Genomic DNA, 9,710 nt, shown 5'->3' with positions numbered 1-9,710 from the left:
TTCCTGCTAATCACAAACCAAACAACACACCTCCACCAGAGAGTACGTGCAATCAACACACACCAAAAGACGTGTTAAAGACAATAATGCATCAGAACAGTATTAGGAAACCTCTGAGAGAACCATCATGTACTGGCTGGTGGAAATGGTGGTTACTTCAAACACATTTTTAGGTCTCTTCCACTATTCCCTAGGCATGACCATCCCATCCTTGATGCCCATGCAGGAATCCCACAGGAAGATGTATAAGGGACACAGAAGACCATGCTTTCTCAGCTGCTCACGAAGCTCCCATGGGAAGGCTCAAATCCTTCATCAGCTTCTACACATTAATGCTTTTCACCATTCTGTGCTCCCCCACACAGAGGGTTTTGTTACCCCCTCACAAGCCCCCACACTTCCCAAGCAGAAGAGCAGCCAAAGCGCTATGAAGGCGCTATGACTCTGGCATAAAACATGCTCCCCCAATCCCCTAACGCAGTTAGCCATGCAGGGCTTTGTACCCTGCCTATTATCACAAAACAACGACAGTCTCTGGTTGAGTAAAAGCAATCGTGCCACGTATGCTGGCAAAAATTATTGCCCCAGAGCAAGTCAGGGAGCAAAATTCAGAAAAGCTGCAATATTTATGTATTCCTTTAAAATTATTTCTGGACTGAAGCCTGTAGTACTGCTACCTTAAGCCACTTTCCTCCCTTGAGGTGGTTATACTCTATTAGTAAATTAGGCCTCCAGGACTCCCGTTCTCGGCAGGCTCCGGCCGCCCTGTGCCCGGGTCTGTGATGTCCAGAGGTAGAGCAGCGACTCTTTCACTGGCCATGGAGAGGGAGCTTGCGTGCCCTTGTGAGGTTGAGAGCTGTGCTGGTGGTGGCATGTGCCTCCGGTGGGGTCTCCCAGGCCAGACAGGTCTCAACTGAAGGGTCAGACAAAGTGTGTCCAGGGGCAGGATGGGCTCACTAGCCTTCGGGCAACCATCCTAGGAGAAGGACAACTCTGACCCCAAACCCGGGCAGATGGAGCTCGTTTAGCCTTGTAAGGCTCCATCTCAGAGAAGGACACTCTAACCAAACCTGCGACCTGAGGACTTCGCTGTCACCATCCAAGCTCGCTAGGCCCTGGCAGATGAACCTCAGGTGTAAAGGGTGGAGCCAGTTCCGCGCACGCTGCACCTCACCTAAAAAATCCACCGCGCAGGCCCGAAGGGTGCACTCATCGCTTGCAGTGAGCGTGGGAAAAGCCCTTCCCAGATCTTCGTTCCTGAAGCCAAGCTGTGATGATGATGAAATTAGGCACTTTTTCTCGTTTCATTTCGGCATTACACACTCAGTTTGGCTGGGCCATGACAAGCTCCAGCAAGGCAATGACCCCACTGCAGCATTTGCAGGAGCAAGACCAAGACCCCCACAAACCACTGCTATTTTTTGAGAGGACATCTCCATCTCTTGGGGCTGGATCACAGTGGAAAGATGCTTAGGGATTACTCAGAACTGGGTTTAGTGACTCACTTTTCATACGCAGGAGCACCTCTTTATTTTAACGTTAATTTAGATGGGGAGGGGTAATGCAAATGGGGCCAAGCTAGAGATCAAAATGAACTGTAGGGATCCAAGAGAGAGTTAAATGTTCTTGTTGGTTATGAACCTAACCTTAAAAAGGCATGTCGGCAATGGTCAGTTATGTGACGATATAAAGAAAGCAAAAGACGTATAAAGTAATTTTTCTGGAAACTGGATACGCACTGCTAGGACTTGACGTTTCTAACAGCAGCCCCAGCAAAGCCCGACACATTCGTATTCAGTCTCACACAGGGTTTCACTAGAAACCACGTTAAGCCACCAGCTCTTACCCTTAAAAGGAATCAGATTAGCAGGGCGAGGCATGCCTGAGGTCAGAAACTTGCTGCTGTTTGTTTGGGTTTGTTTTTTAAGTAAATGCCGTGCCAGCTCTTCAGCCTGGGAACAAAGTCGAAGGTTGAAAAGTGCTCCTGACACAGAACCAGTTTGATGGGCGCCAGGCTATGAGCAAGATGTTTCAGAAACCAGTGCCTAAAATTAGCCATTGCTAAATCACGTAGTCCAATGAAGCCATGTTCATTCCCCACCTTGCTTTTCTTCCACTTCAGCCAGATTCAGGAAAGCATTGTGGTACACACGTACAGCAGAAATTGCCACCACCTTGCTGCATAACATGAACTGTTAAGACAAAAGCATATGTGGCTTGTAACTGGTATTGCATGGGTTTTTTCCTCTGAAATTAGACTGTAGATTATTTTTGTCCCCCTCTGTGGTTTTGAATTTTCTTAGGATACAATTACATACTTTCCTTTCCATATTCCTAGTTTCTCCAGAGTCCTTTCTTCGGCATTTCCAGAGAAATGCCAAATTTGAGGACTTTCTGAAAAGTTCATTAAAGTATGCCCAGCTTTAAATCAACAATAGAACATTCATTAAATGAAAGAGAACTCAGAACAATCTTCCTGATTGTTCCTGATGGATATCTTTGACCCCACAAGAACATCACAGCTCCCAGCACAGTGAGGTTCCCAAGAGCTTGAGCAGATCCTCAGAAGCACACACGCTGAGATAGCTTAGTCCTTTTCTTTTCCCAGTGCACGCCCTGGGGGTAAGGTGAGCAGCCCACTTCCTATGGTGCAAATAGCACTTAGCTTTGCAAAAGGCGCCTCACCGCAAGTGAGAGAGGGCTGCCACCACCGCCACCACCACACATGTATTTCTACGCAAGCAGCAAGGCTGTGGTGCACATACAGACATGCATCACATCACAGCATCACACATCCATACCATCTCAGACCCAGGAACACAAACATGGCTGGGCCTGGCTGCACCGGACTTGCACACAGTGCCAGCTCCAATGGTACCCTCAGCACCTCTGCACCGTTGACTGACCTGCAGTGAGAGTCTACAGCTTGCTCCATTTCCCTTAACATGACAAAGTTAAGAAGCATTTCAATCCTAATACACAAGTACGTGCAATGGGGACAACGTTTCTGACAACTGATTGCTCTTCTAACGGAAGTACTCTTATAATGAGAACTATTATTTTAATGAATGAGAATTATTATTTTAATTAAGTCTAGGGATGAGGTAATATCTAATTATTGCAGTGGGGTTTAAAAAGGTGTGCACTGGTACTAACAGAAGTTACTGACCCCATCAGAAATTACTGGTTAAGGTCCTCTCCCCTACATGAAGCAGTCAGTCACCCCAGCTTTAACAGCTACAAATCCGTGAAAAATTCACGGCGGTCCATACACTGCAGTTCATAATGGTAATTTTTTGCCCACAATGCTGCTGCTGGTTTCAATTAATTTAGCAATATTCATTAGCTCCCACCTTCAAACTAGGGTAATTGAGAGTAAGAGACCCTGTAATGAAGTTTCCTACTATGGGACACATGCCCCATTCTCTTCTCCAATTCATTTGTTGACTCTGTTGACTTGCAGTCATGCTTTGCCAGGAATCTTTCCTCAGAAAATGCCAAATGCATCATGAAAAACATTGTGCTGTCCTTTTCTTATGATCTCACTGTCACTGAAGGTTTTAAACCACACATTTCTCTTCCCATTTTATTCTATTATCTTACAAGGGAAGGATATTAAACTCCGATGCCAAGACTGTTTTTGCATCTGACTCTTTTTCACGGCTGAAACCACAGATACTACAGCCCTAGAAAAACTCATGTGTGTCAACAGCCCTTAAAATAAATACTAAAAAACAGTCCTAGGACAAAACCAATGTTAACCATACCATTGTCGGGGATACTTCAAATTCTTCCTCTCGGAGAATCTCAGTCACCCGCATTAAATGACTCCCAATTGAGACATGAGAACTGGCAGCAGCATAAATACCCACGGAGCACGGGCTGGTACAGCTGACAGACAGATGGGATCAGAACAGCAACAAAAGATAACAGAGTCTGGACAAGCAGCTCAGACACCGGCCTAAAAGTTAGGAGAGTGCACTCAGGTTCCTACTCCAGCAAGTTTTGAGTCTGACAATAGGCAAGTTACACTGAGCCTAAAATTCCCATCTAGAAAACAAATATTGTGGCCCTTGCCTCCTGATAAGGATGTGCTGAGATCCTACAGGAATACAATGCTCTGAGATAGACGAGAGGTGGCCAGAGGAACCGGAACAAAACAACTTTTTTTGTCCAAAGAAAAATCAGTTGCAGAGGAAAACAGATCAGGTTAAAAAAGTTTAAACTCTGTGTCTGAAGCTACAGTAAAACACAGATACGGCACTGTGTGTGCAATGCAACATGCACAGAAGCAACATGAGACTATTTCCATTTTGTAACAACAGTGGTTCTGTAACCATGGGGGTCCAGAGCTGTCAGGCTAGACCTGAAGGAGAGGACATATCTGTCATTCAAACAGCTACTAATACAGTTCAAAACACAGCTAAGCTCTTGCATATACAAAGCCTCTTGCATGTACTTTGCTACCTCTCAGCCTTCCTGGTGAGACAGAGGGAATAAGCGTTGTTCCCTTACAGCAAAAGAGTCTGAGTTTGAAGGGCCTACTGAACACTGCACGTGAAATTACACTGACTTTGATTCAAGTTCCCAACGCTCCCTCCACAATTCTCATTGTGTGTCAGGACCCAGTTTCAAGCTAATTCATGTTTTGAATTAGCACCTACCATCTGCATCCAAATGTGCTATTTGCAGCTAATGTTTCAACAGCCTTGAAAAACTGTGAAAGCTCTCAGAAGAGGCACGGCTCGGTCATTCCGGCATTGTCACACGGTTTGACTTTGTGTGTGCCGTTCTCTGTTTTGCCATGGATTCACAGCACCACCAGGGCGCATCATTAAATCTCCACCATCTCTCCTGAGTGTGCGCCAGAAATCACAATGATCTGTGTACAGCTTCAGTGGGGAATGGTACGGATTAACAACCACTTTCCACTGCGTGGATGGAAGATGCTACGGACATAGGAACCATAAAGTTAATAAGGGATAACCATGTATTTCTTCATTAAAATCATCACCTGATGATTTGTAATGGATTCCTCTTGCTGATTTCACATAACAGCAACAAACCTGTCTTTTGTTTATGAATGTAAAAAGACATGGTATGTCTCATCTCTCTGCTAGTTCTCGATACAAGGAACATTCACCCTATGATACTGCAACTGGTATTACACCAGATCTAGGGACTGACTGCCCAGCCCCTGCCATAATTCAGCTGATTTTGTGCTTCCTCATAGCTAGCAGTGGGGAGATAATTGCTGTTGGCTTCCTACTGATATATGTCATCCAGCATGTGTCAGTCTGATGCGCAAAATATTTTTTCCATTTGACCATATGAAACATATTAGAGAGACCTGCCACACATTTGCAATTAGTTACTGAAAAATAAAGTGACAGGACTCAACATCTGCTTTGAAAAAGCTCTGGTTGAGGCCAACAAAACTGATTCCACAAACCTGTGGGGAAAATCCAGTTTTTAAAAAAGGGCTTTTTTCCCAGGATACGAGAGCTACAGGACCAAGAATAGAAGGATGAGTTATAAGCCTTTCAAAGCAGAGATTTATCATGGAAATTCTGACAACCATCAATGTGAGCAATGCCGCCAGGCACCACTCACAGTCCACAGCAACTTTCAAACCTGTCGGGGGTTTTTAGAAATGGCTAAAAATAAATGCAGAAATGCAGCAATACACACACACACATATATTATTGTTCAAAAAAGAACAGGTGGTCCTGCCAACAGTGTAAAGATGACTCTTGAAAACGGCTAACGAACACCCAGCTAAGCAGCCTTTCCTAGCCATACGAGCAGCACATTCAGAGCTCTCCTTGAGTTCTCCCAGTCTGCAGGCCATAGTCATCTGGGATCCTGACTCTCTGTCATGACAAGGCCTGAGGACTTCCAAGCATCTCAATCTCCTTCACCCGACATACTCACACAATTCCACCCTTCTGACCTCCCGCGGATTATTGCCCTTCTGAAAATAACACACATGGAACAGCTGGTGGAGCTAGAAATGTCTTGAATGTAAATAGCACAGGTCCCCAAGAGGAGGTTTTATATCCTCTCTTCTAGCTCTGCACCACTTGGTCCGATCCCTATCCTCATGCAACATACTGAAGGGGGAAAAGGGTAAGGGTGCTGTGGACAGCCCAGAAGGCCTCAAAGAGCAAGCCCAGATGACTGTGTGTTGAAACCCACCAAGTCCATCACCTGCAGGGAAGGCAAAGAACAAAACTGGAAGCAGACCTGGAGTCTCGAAATTTATCCTAAGCCTGTAGCAAACGACATTTTACCCCAGCTTCCAATTATGTCTTCCCAGTACACCACAGGAACGAGACCGAGGTCACAGGCTTTATCACACACAGAAATCCTGCTGCTTGAGCACTTCTGTGTGAGTATGAAAGCACAGCAAAACAACTTTGCTAGAAACACACTGTAAGGCTCAACGTGATCTCTCTGTAGCTCTTCTGCCCTGAACGCTTAGAAAAAAGCAACTGTAATTTCATCATCATGGCTTGGCTTCAGGAACGAAGATCTGGGAAGGGCTTTTCTCACGCTCACTGCAAGCGATGGGTGCACCCTTCGGTCCTGCGCGGTGGATTTTTTAGGCGAGACACAGCGTGCGCGGAACTGGCTCCACCCTTTACACCTGAGGTTCATCTGCCAGGGCCTAGTGAGCTTGGACAGAGACAGTGAAGTTCTTGGGTCGCAGGTTTGCTTAGAGTATCCTTCTCTTAGATGATGGATGAGCCTTACAAGGCTAAACGAGCTCCATCTGCCCGGGTTTGGAGTCACAGTTGTCCTTCTCCTAGGATGGCTGCCCGAAGGCTAGTGAGCCCATCCTGCCCGTGGACACACTTTGTCTGACCCTTCAGTTGAGACTTGTCTGGCCTGGGAGACCCCACCGGAGGCACATGCCACCACCAGCACAGCTCTCAACCTCACAAGGGCACGCAAGCTCCTTCCCCACGGCAAGGGGGTGCCCGTGAAAGAGTCGCTGCTCTACCTCCGGACATCACAGACCCGGGCACAGGGCGGCTGGGGCCTGCCGAGAACGGGAGTCCTGGAGGGGGAACTGTAATTTACACTTGCAGCATCTCCTTTAATTTCATATCATCCCAAAACACTTGGCATAATACATATTCACAAAAAGCAGAAGAGGTGGTAAAGATTAAAAGTGCCAAATGGTTAAATGCCACCACAAGGGAGCACATCTGCCACCGTGTCAGAGCTCAGAGCCCCAGGATGCAGCATCTCAGCTATGACAAAAGATTGGCAGCTTTCACACAGCACCATGCAGACACAGAGAGTCCAACTGATGTGGCTGGGAACAGCTTATCCAGCTTGCTTCTGGAGGATCCTACTTATCTCAGCCTTAATCTGCACGGGAAAAACACGCTTTCGAAGTGGAAGAGAAAACTGGCCTGCTGTTATCCCAGAGAGGTGTGTAATTGTGTCAGCATGATGCCGCAGACTACCAAACGCAGCAGATGGCTGTAGGCATCATCCAGTTTAGGATGACAAAGTTCGAACAAAAGAAAAACAGAAGGCAGTGAATGCATCTTCTGTGCTGGGTTACAGGGCAAGGGATGAACCTTTATACATCTGGTATGCCATCCCGCACACAGCTAGCTTCCAGCTCTCCCACTGCCACACCAACAATGACCAAATGCCCAAGACCATCATTAAAAAGGAAAAGAGAGGGGAATTCACGTGGTCCCTGTCAAAGGGGACACGAAACAACTGACTGATACCCTGTTTCTAAAATCACAGAAGAAAATCTCAAAAAATGTCCTCATGATACCAATCCTAAATGCCACAACTCTGACTTCTAGGACCATCACACATAATCTGCAGGATTTCAGAAATAAAACCAAGACCTGCAAGTATTGACACATGCCATTTCACTGCTGGAAGGTAAATTGCCGATGTGAAAGCTTGCAGAAAAGATGAGATGCACAGATCTGCACACTGCACCATGAACGGTGTCTTGCAGAGAGGGCTGGGTCTGTGGTGGCATTTAGGAGTTTATTTTTGCTGATTCCACCCCAAAGGATCACAGAAATTAAGAGTGGAAACATTCCTTCCATTTCCCTAGGCGCCTTGCTCACAAAGCAGCTGGCTACAAGGTTCACAACGACAGCCAGACTGGAGGAGACAAGAGTGATACCGCCGCCCCACAGGAAGCCATACAGCACACTCGAATGATTTATAAATAAATTTCTGCTCTTTGTGAATGTAATACAGCCTACATGTCCAGACTGACTAGTTTATAATAGCCACTGTGGTCACCAATCCTTGCAGGACACAGAGACATCATCATTAGCTCTACAGTTGGAAATGGCGCAGGGCAAAGCAGCCTGTGATTCTGAACATGAATTCTGCACGTATTCTTGCCCATGTTTCAAAAGTGGAGACCTGCTAGTTACAACACCTGAGATTTCAACAGCCGTAGTCACTTCAAGGGACCAGAGCGAAAGCACCTAACTGTACTCAGAGCACCAGTCATGGGAACCTTTTTGGGTGAAAGGGTATTTGAAAGCATAGGAAAACACTTTGTGCTAGAGCAGAGCAGCAGATACTCCTCCTAGAAGTGGCTCTAGCAAGCAAAGTACATACTCTATGAACTCCATGTGCCCCAAAAGAGGCACATGCCCCACAAGACCAGGAGACATCATGCTTGGACTGAGCTGCTGCTGGCTCACTTCGGGCAGTCACACCAGCCTGGTTATGCCACCTTCCCCTGGCAGCCATCATCACTGCCAGGTTCCCAGCGCAGCTGCAGCCTGTGTTGCGTAGACCTGCGGGAGAACGTTTCCAGCCCGTTTCCCTTGCTGTGCAAAAAGCATTTGAGAAGGAACCAAAGAAGCCAAGGCTATATAAGTCTATTTTCTGGCCCCTGTCATTCAGGGGAAAAAATACCTCATCTACCTAAGGGGTGTCCAAATGCTACTTGTGTCTTTACCGCCCAAACATTTAATGGTAAGTCTCTGATTTACACCACAATGAATTATAGCCCTTGGTTCAGGGAGAATGTGTTTGCCTAACTCAAAAAGCAGTAAAACACTGGAATTCATCAGGCTAAATAGTTTCTTTTTTGTGTTCTTTTTTAATGCCATTTAATTTCAAGCCATGTCATAGAACAAAAATCTAATCATAATAAGGCTGCATACCTTATCAATGTATCAGCCACAAATGACTGCATGGCTTGATCAAACTATGAAAACTCACCATGCCTCAGTTTCCTCGTAAAAAAAATGAAGATGTAAATGCAAACTTATCATACAGGAGTGTCCTGAGAATGTTCAGGAGTGTTCTCAGATGTGATACATTCATGAAGTACTATAAAAAGGCAAATTATAGCAATAGTAATATTCTGCAAAGGTAATAATCATTGTAATTTGGTTAAAGTCCAGCCAAGAGGAAATTTGCACTGTGCTTTCAAAGTGGAATGTTTCATAAAACTTGCTTGTTCGTTAGAGTTCATTAGCTTCCTTCAGTGGAACAAAACTCACCCACAGTAGCCATTAGATTAGCCTTCTGCTCCTCGTCTGGTCGCAAAAAGCAACAGAAGGATAAAAATAACAGATCTTTTGAAAATGTTTCTGTAAAGAAGATACATCTTAGAATAAATTTCTACACAGTTGGACAAAGAAAAAAAAAGGGCAACACCATTTGCTAAAAAATTGACAGCCGCCTGCTATTTTGGA

The sequence above is a fragment of the Buceros rhinoceros genome, unplaced genomic scaffold (assembly GCF_000710305.1).
Source record: "Buceros rhinoceros silvestris isolate BGI_N320 unplaced genomic scaffold, ASM71030v1 scaffold17387, whole genome shotgun sequence".
NCBI classification, from domain to species: Eukaryota; Metazoa; Chordata; class Aves; order Bucerotiformes; family Bucerotidae; genus Buceros; species Buceros rhinoceros.
The sequence above is the reverse complement of the archived record's forward strand: the minus strand, read 5'-3'. Positions refer to the sequence as shown.